The sequence below is a fragment of the Pistacia vera genome, unplaced genomic scaffold, assembly GCF_008641045.1.
Source record: "Pistacia vera cultivar Batoury unplaced genomic scaffold, PisVer_v2 Contig316, whole genome shotgun sequence".
Lineage (NCBI taxonomy): Eukaryota > Viridiplantae > Streptophyta > Magnoliopsida > Sapindales > Anacardiaceae > Pistacia > Pistacia vera.
The window spans coordinates 146,486-156,378 of record NW_022196131.1 but is presented as its reverse complement, the minus strand read 5'-3'; the positions used below and the strand labels follow the sequence as shown (position 1 = coordinate 156,378).

The 9,893-nt window shown below is 37.7% G+C and overlaps 1 non-coding gene across 1 annotated transcript; it reads left to right on the top strand.

Moving 5' to 3' along the window:
- The first annotated feature begins 8,463 nt into the window (after positions 1 to 8,463).
- Positions 8,464 to 8,570, top strand: LOC116136510. The gene has a single exon (XR_004129044.1). It is a non-coding gene; the product is annotated as a small nucleolar RNA R71 (small nucleolar RNA).
- Positions 8,571 to 9,893: the final 1,323 nt, after the last annotated feature.

Below are 9,893 nucleotides of genomic sequence, written 5' to 3'. Positions count from 1 at the left end.
TCACAACTAAAAGGACCTTGCCGACCACCATTGTTATGCAGAAAAATACATGGATATAAAAAGCATCAACAAACTATAAATATACTGAAATAGACGCTTAAACAGTTCACAAAGACATAACTAACACAAACATCAACAAAATGCAAGTACAAAAAAATAGATAAACTATGCTAAAAAACAGCAAACAAAACACAACAAAATAAACTCTAGGTCTCTAGTAGTGACACACTCCTTACTCCTCCATACTCTCCTCAGAATCATCATTAGAAGCGTCGCCATCCTCTTCATCCGATGGATACACAAAATCAGTCCATTCACACTCTAGCACTGCTATCCCAGCATGAGCAAGTTGCAATTGTTGCATCTCATATTGTACTCGCATTTGCCCACTCATCCAAGTCATCCAAGCTTCTTGACGAATCTGTTGCTTGCTCAAGTTATCTATATCTTCATTCATCTTCGTCAATTGATCTTTCTTGGATGGCTTCTTCGATGAAGATGCTTTGGTCTTGGATACTTCCACTTTGCCCCCACTGGTGAGATTTTGCAGAAATTGCTTTATAAGACATGCTCCTTGTGGGATTAACACTTCTTCGGAATTCAAAGGCACTTGAGCTTGCTTACATAATTCGCTAATCAATTGAGGGAAATAAAAACCTATCTTGTTATGCTTTACCGAATGAAGAATCTCATAAAAAATAATCTCACCCACATTCATCCTCATCTTATGGTGGATAGCATACATCACAATCACCCTAGCTTTGCTAACTGTGCTCACGTGCTTTGAAGGCATCAATCTAAAGCTAACAAAATATAACCAAATGCGTGAAATTGAGTCCAAAAAACTTGCTTTCAAAACAGATGTGTTCCCAGTCGCAATAAACCATGTAGCTTTCCCTTCCGTCAGACAACTAATCACCGCGTCATAATCTACTTCTTGCTTATATGTTGCATAGGCATCCTCATCTATGTCAACTTGCAACAGCCCATAAAATTCATTAATAGGGGCTGCAGTAAATACCACTTCCTTGCCTCTTACCATTATCCTTCCGTCAACGCTATCAGGAATGTTGGCATAAAACTCTTTTACTACAGAGAGAACAACAGGAGCCTGAGGTTCTTTGCAAAACGTCTACCAACCCAAAGCTTGAATTACATCATTGATCCCCCAAACATTCTCTATAAACACCAGCCCTCGTTCTTTAATAAACCCACCAAGTTTCTTTGCAAAATTTTCATATCTCTCCTTGGCAGCTTGACTAACAAACCAAACCTCATTGGAGGCCTGCTCTTTTCCCTTTTCTCTCCTATCTCCTACTGGCTTTCTCTTGAGCGCCATCACAAAAACTTCCCACTCAAATAATTCAATCAATCAAAGTTTACAATCACCGCACCCAATTTCAATCACCACAAATCCCAAATCCACACACAATTTCTCCAGTCAATCAATGCAATCAATCAAATTAACAACTACATCACCCAATTTCAAAAACACAACTCCTAAATTACCAATAACTACTCCAAGTTTATTCAAAGAATTCCACCAAACTTCAACATTCAACTATCACAGTGCAATATGGGTGAGAAATACTTACTTGAACCAATGTGTTTGTAGACTTGCTTTGAATTTGTAAAGATTGGCCCAAATTCGAAATTCTCCAAAATTTGAAACCCTAACTTTGAAATTGTGAGAATCTCGAATTGCTTCCTTAATCTGCGAAATATGAGTTGAAATGGAGTTTGTTAGTGAGCAATTGAGGAGAAATTTAAGATGGGATGAAGGGATGATGAATGGAATGGTGTTTAGATATATGTAGGGAGAAAAAAAGATAAAGGGTGTTTGAGAGAAGAGAGAGTAAGGTCTGCAGGGAATTCGTACAATTAAACATGAATTCGCATTTTAAATGTGCGCTCGTTGTGGTGACGGATTCTGTCGCCACGACAAGTGTGTTGCTCGTCGTATGTGTGCATGAGTGTAACGCTCGCTGTAACGATGATAAATTGTCACCGCAGTGAGCGTGCTTCTTAGCCTATACTTCGAATTATGCTGCTTGCTACGACTATGGAAAGTTTCGCCGCGGCAAGCGTGCTTCTCCTTAGTTGCGTTCCTTAGATTCACGTTCGCTGCAACTATGGTACATGTCGCCACGGCAAGCGTATTTTTGTTGTTGCTGGGCATTTTGAATGTGTTCTCCTATGGACCTAAAAAAAATCAATTATCTAAGTCTAAAAGAAATACATTTGATTAATAAAAAAATTGTAAATAATAAAAAAAAATTAAAAATTTATGAACTAAAATTAAAACAAAAATAATATCTTGGGTTGCCTCCCAAAGAGCGCTTGTTTAAAGTCTTAAGCTCGACTCCTGTTTGTCGTCAATGAGGATTTTGAAGGAAGATTGAAACCCTCTTGTCTTTATTTCCATTCTCAATATAAGGCTTCAATCTTTGGCCATTTACTTTGAATGTTCCCTTCGTCGGGTGGTGAACCTCTATTGCCCCATTCGGAAACACGCGATGAACTATGAACGGGCCAGACCATCTTGAGCGCAATTTTCCCGGGAAAAGTCATAGTCTTGAGTTAAATAACAGCACTTTGTCCCCCTCCTTGAATTCCTTGTTCACGATATGTTTGTCATGCCACTGCTTAGTCTTTTCTTTGTAGATTCGGGCATTCTCATATGCATGATTTCAGAATTCCTCTATCTCATTGAGTTGCAATAATCATTTTGCTCCTGCTTCTTGTAGATCGAAGTTCAAAAACTTCACTGCCCAATATGACCTATGTTCTAACTCTAGTGGCAAGTGGCAAGTGACAAGCTTTTCCACAAACCATCCTATAGGGTGACATTCCTATAGGTGTTTTGAATGCCGTCCTATACAACCATAATGCATCATCAAGCTTGGTTGCCCAATCCTTTCAAGAAGTGTTTACCGTCTTTTCCAAGATTCGTTTCAGCTTCCTATTGGACACTTCTACTTGGCCACTAGTTTGAGGGTGATATGAAGTAGCAACATGATGTGTAACCCCATACTTGCTTAACAATGTCGCGAATTGGCGATTGCAGAAGTGAGAACCACCATCACTGATAATGGCCCTTGGCGTGCCAAACCTTGAGAAAATATTCTTCTTTACGAACTTGATAACCACACGAGCATCGTTTGTTGGTAATGTTGCAGCGTCCACCTACTTTGAAACATAATCTACAACAACCAAAATAAAACTATTAGAATATGAGGAAGTAAAAGGTCCCATAAAATCTATGCTCCACACGTCAAACAATTCTACTTCCAAGATATTATTTAGAGGCATGGCATTTCTCCTAGATATGTTCCTAACCTGTTGACATTCATCACAACTCATAACAAAACTAAAAACATCATTAAAAAGAGTGGGCCAGAAAAATCCTGATTGAAGAACTTTAGAGCAGTCTTTGTCGAACCAAAATGGCCACTAACTTCCATTGAATGACAATGATGAAGAATATTCGCCATCTCTTCCTCTGACACACATCTTCTTATCATTTGATCGACGCAATGCTTATACAAAAATGGGTCCTCCCAAAAGTAGTACTTTAAATCTGCAAAAAATTTCTTCTGTCTTTGGGAGTTCATTCCAGGGGGCATAACTTTCCGCGCCAAATAATTGGTAATATCTGCAAGCCACGACCCTTCTTGAATAGCGAATAATTGCTCATCTGGGAAGTATTTGTTGATTGACTTCTCTTCCTCTCGAACTTCTTCATTGGACTCTAATCGGGATAGATGATTAGCCACTTGATTTTCTATTCCTTTCTTGTCCTTAATTTCCAAGTCGAATTTCTGTATGAGCAATACCCATCACAATAATCTTGGCTTGGAATCTTGCTTTGCTAGGAGGTATTTCAATGTAGCATGGTCAGTGTATACAATAACCTTGGTACCTTTTCATTGTCCTAAAACAGCCCCTATAGCATAATCACTTGCATCACACATAAGTTCAAAAGGTAGTTCCCAATTAGGCACAACAATAATAGGAGCAGAGATTAATTTTGCTTTTAAACACTCAAATGCATCTAAACACTTTTGACTAAAATTAAAAGGAACATCCTTAGCAAATAAATCATAGAGAGGTTTAGAGATTTTAGAAAAGTCCTGTATGAATCTCCTATAAAAACCCGCATGTCTAAGGAAACTTCTGACAGCCTTCACTGAATTCGAAGGTGGTAGTTTCTCAATGACTTCAATCTTTGTTCAATCCACCTCAATTCCATTCGCGGATATTCGATGACCTAACACAATTCCATCTCGTACCATAAAATGACACTTTTCCCAATTTAACAATAGGTTAGTGTTAACACATCTCTGCAAAACATTAGATATGTTAGTCAAACAATCATCAAAAGAATCACCAAAAACAAAAAAATCTTTCATGAAAACTTCAATAGACTTCTCAACCATATCAGAGAAAATTGAAATCATGCAACGTTGAAAAGTTGCAGGAGCGTTGCACAAGCCAAAAAGCATTCTTCGATGGGCAAATGTTCCATATGGGCACGTGAAAGTCGTTTTCTCTTGATCTTCTAGTGCTATAGAAATTTGATTGTAGCCTGAATATTTGTCTAGAAAACAATAGAATTCATGGTCAGCTAACCTCTCTAACATTTTATCGATGAATGACAATGGAAAATGGTCCTTACGAGTCGCAGAATTTAGTTTGCGATAGTTAATTCATACTCTCCATCCTATGACTGTTCGTGTTGGAATCGGCTCGTTGTTATCGTTAAGGACCACTGTCATTCCTCCCTTCTTTGGCACCACTTGGACTAGACTTACCCATGTACTATCCGAAAATGGATATATAATTTCTGCATCTAAGAGCTTCAATACCTCTTTCTTGACCACTTCTTGCATTGATGGGTTTAATCTTCTTTATGGTTGGATGGTAGGCTTATAGCTCTCCTGCATTAGGATCTTGTGTGTGCAAATTGAGGGACTTATTGATGCGTTGTAACTACAACATGCATGAATAGAAAGTACACTAGTCGCACAAAGTAACAAAGTGATGAGTGAGTATCGTTCCCACGAGGATTGGTTGCTAAACACTAATTTTCCTAAGTGTTTTTCAAGTTGGAGCAATTGAAATTGTTTGGATTAATGGGCGAATTAAACTAAACTAAAACAAAATATGCTAAGTATTAAAAACTAAATTATGAAAGCAAGAATTAAAAACAAGGGTAATATCAATTTAAACAAACAGGTAGGGTTTTGACTCTATGGATTAAGCCTACGGATTATGCTAACTCCACATTCACATGCACAAATTGTAAATCGAATTCTCTAAGTTGTTAAGCCTACCTTCTCAGGCTATGAATTCCTACTTTTCCCTATTACACTTCCGCACCCAACAAATTGAAGAATAGTAGATCCAAGTTCATTAAGCTAAGGGAATCCTAGATTGATTTCATTGATTCTCAAATCTATCTCTAGCATTTAATACTACAATGGTGATTACCCAAGAAGCTTAATATGATTCATTTCTCAATCTCATCATATTCATCAAATAAATTCCATTAAAAACATAATAACCACACAATCCATGCAATAGAATATGGAAATAGCAATAATCAATTCATTAACCCATAGAAATCCGAACTTAATCAAAACCCTAACCCAAAATGGGTTAGTTCATAACTGAATCAAAATACACAGCAAGAAAAACAATAAACACAAGGTTCAACATATTGAAATGCAGAGAAAAGAGTAGAGATCTCCCATAGTTGAAGAATCCACCGGATTCAAGCTCAAATCCTCTCTCTAAATCTCAAATCTATCCAAAACTAAATGAGAACAGACGAAAACTGTACGACCCCCCACGAAAATGGTAAAGTTTTTCTTTTATACCTCGCCCGAAGACCTAAAACTTTCCTAAAATAAAACTGTGCGTTTTGGAAAAACTAAAATTCGCAGACTTTGCCGCGGCGAAGAAAGAGTTTCACTGCGGCGACGAGGAAAAAATGAATCTTGTGCTTAACAGTTTTCGCCGCGGAGAAACCTTCATGAAGAATTCTGAAATTATAGAATTGCCCTCCGCTTGCTTCTTTGCTTGAATCTTCGATCTTCGATGCTCTCCCATGAGAACAAGCTTCATAGTGCTTCACTCTGCTTCAAAACTCTCCCAACTTCTGAGATCCACTTACACCTGAGTCCAAAAACTCCAATTCACTCATTATTTGCTCAAAATGTCCATTTTGGCCTGAAACACAAAATGTAAGGAATGAAGTAGCAATTCAGGCATAAATGAACTAAAAAGTATCTAAAATCTGGCCTAAAAGCTTAAATAAAACAGTATAATCCTCAGATTATCACTTATACCCTTTATATCCGCAATTGTCCATCCAATGGCCTTCTTGTATCTCCTCAATATATGCAACAACTTTTCTTCCTCTACAGCATTCAAAGAAGCATTAATAATGACTAGAAAAAATTTATCCTCTTCTAAGAATGCATACCTTAAATGAGATGGTAGTTGCTTAAGCTCAAGTGCAGGTAGGTTTTTTATTGGTGCAGTGGACTGAGATACCACGACTCCAACTTCTCTGATTGTTTTAGCTTCAGGATGAACTAAGGGTGGTAGAGCATTTAAGTACCTTAAACACTCTCTGATCTCTTCACTATCAACTTCATCCTCATGATCTCTAGAATTCATCAAGCAATTCTCTAAGGGGGAAATGGGGTAGCTTTCATCAAAATTTTGCTCCACTATATTGTCGAGGACATTAATCTCAAAGCATGTGTTTAATTCAGACTAACGCTTCATGGAGTCAAAAACATCAAACTCTACTTGGTCGTCTTCTACCCTTAAGATTAATTTCCCTTGGTGGACATCTATCAATGTTCTACCCGTGGCTAGAAAAGGTCGTCCTAAAATTAAAGGTATTTCCCTATCTTCCTCCATGTCTAACACTATGAAATCTACTGGGAAAATCAGTTTGTCTACCTTAATCAAGACGTCTTCTACCACCCCCCCTAAGATATGTTATTGATCGATCAGCTAATTGGAGAGACACGGTGTTTGGCTTCACTTCTCCCAATCCAAGTTTCCTGTAAATAGAAAATGGCATTAAATTTATACTTGCCCCTAAATCACATAAAACCTTATCAAAATAACAACTACCAATAATACAAGGGATAGTAAAACTCCCTGGATTTCTTAGTTTAGGTGGTAGTTCCTTTTGAATCAGCGTGCTGCATTCCTCTGTTAACATGACTTTCTCATGTTCCTTGAATTTTCTCTTGTGTGTGAGGATCTCCTTTAGAAACTTCGCATATTTTGGCATTTGTTCTAACATATCAACAAAAGGAATATTAATATGGAAACTTTGAAACATATTAATAAACTTTCCGAATTGCTTGTCAAGCTTCTGATTCTTCAAATGGTGTGGGTACGGAAGGTTTGCATGGCTCGAAGAAATTTTCTACTCAGATTCACGCTCGCCGCGGCCACCAGATTCATCGCCGTGGCGATAAGTTGGAACTTCTAATGATTTGAGCACTGATTCATGATCATCGCGGCCACCATATTCATCGCCGCATCGATCGTCCTTTATGCCAATGATATTCTCCATATTTTCACGTTTGCTGCAACAACAACTTTCCTCGCCGCGGCAATCGTTCTTCTGCTCTTCCTTTAGATCTTTCTCTTGTTCTTGCTTCCGTTTTTCGTCCTCTGAATTTTCCAAGGTTCTTCCACTCCTCAAGGTGATTGCATGCACTTGTTCCTTGGGATTCTTCTTTGTATCACTCGGCAAAACTCCTTGAACTCTTCCCGCTAATATGTTATGGATTTGTCCAATTTGAGTCTCAAGGTTTCTAATCGAGGCTGATTGATTTTGGACAAGGATTTTAGTCTTTTCAAACCTCTTGCTTGTCTCTTCAATGAACTTGGTAAGCACATTCTCCAAGTTAGATTTTGGCTCTTGAGCTTGAAAAACAGGAGGTTGTTTATGCTCATTGTTGTTGCTCCATGAGAAGTTCGGGTGCTTCCTCCAGGCCGGATTGTATGTGTTGGAATATGGATTCCCTTGCTCCCTTTGGAATATTGACGTAATTAGCTTGCTCAAGCTAAGCAAACAGATTCCTTTCTTGACAATCCTTGGATGAATGATTTCCTACATAGAGTTCGCCTGTTAGAGAAAAGGATTTAATTGCATTAATTTTTAATACATTGCCAAATTGCTTCTGGATGTTTAAAAGTTAAGCAGCCAATGCGGTATAACCGTCAACTTCGTGCACTCCCGTTGATTTCCTTGTTGAAGTTCTCTATGAAGTCCTCATATAGTTATTGTTCGCCATCACTTCAATCAGATTGTATGCTTACTCTTGTGTTTTATTGTTCAAGGCTCCTCCACTTGCAGCATCTATCATGGTTTGAATAGTTGGAAGCAACCCTTGGTAGAACGTTTGCACTTGCGACCAGATTGGTAAACCATGGTGAGGGCACCTTCGTAAGAGATCCTTATACCTTTCCCATGCTTCATATAATGACTCCAAGTCTTGTTGGTAGAAATTGGTAATCTCACTCCTCAGCTTGGCAGACTTGGCAGGTGGAAAATATTTAGTGAGGAACGTGATAATCCATGGATTATACTATTTTTCTTGTCTATTTGGTAGGATTTTTGGATACTTTCCTTTGAATTTAGGCCTGAATTGCCACTTAATTCGTTCATTTCATATTTCAGGTCTAAAACGCATTTCCAGATTGAAACGAAGCAAAAACAAGTTCAATCGATTCAAACTCGAGAGTTTTCTGAGTCAGGGATATTCAGAGGTTGATTGGAAGCACCCTTAAAGCTCAGATGAACGAAAAGAAAAGAGAAAATTGAAGATTCAAGTGTTGGAGCATGCAAGGGTAGTTTTGTAATTTCAAATTTTGAAGACAAGGTTTTGTCGCGACGAACTTTATTTTCGCCGTGGCATGAAACTTGCGGGTTCAATGTGGCTTTTTATGTTTCGTCGCGATGAAAATCAAGTTCAGCGTAACGAATTCTGGAATTCTTTGTTTTGTAAAAAGGGTGCGTTTTCCAAATTTAGTCTTGAATCCTAGGGTTTTGGCCGATTATTTAAGAGAGGCTTAGCTCATTTTGTTGGGAGGTCGACATTTTTGGGAAAGGAAAAGGGGAGATTGGAGATTTGAAGCAATTGGGTCTTCAATTAGGTAAGATTTCGTTCCTTTTTCATTTTCCAGCATGTTGAACTCTTTATTTACACTTTATATTACAATTTTCTTTACTTTGAGTGTGAACTAACTCAATTTTGGGTTAGGGTTTTGATGTAACTTGGATTACAATGGTTTAGTCTTTAAATTGATGTTGTTTTTAAGTTCTATTGCTTGGATTATGTGTTTATTCTTGTTCTTAATGCAATTGGATGCTGAGTTTTTGGTTCAATTGAATGTTGAGTGTGATGATACTGAAAAGTGATTCAAGTGTTAGCCTCTTAGAGTAAACACCGTAGATTGAGTGAACACTAGAGATAGGTTCGGAGATCTATGAAATCGCTTTAGGATTCCACTTAGCTTAATGGACTTGGAACTGTTAATCTTTATTTTGTCGGGTGCGAAAGGTTAATGGGAATAAGTAGGAGAATATAGCCCGAGAAGGTATATTCTACAGATTAGGGTGTCTGATTTATAATCCTTGCATGTGAATTTGAAAGTAATAGAAACTGTAGATTAAATCAGAGTATCCCAGTGAAGTCGAAACCCTAACCTCTTTACCTTGAATTGATATTGTCTTAATTAGTTAGATTTTAATTTAAGTTGTTAAATTTTGTGCTTAATTCTTGCTTTATTTTTCTCCAGCACATCCAAACAATCTTCATGTTCTTCAATTAGTTACAAAGCTAGGAAAATTA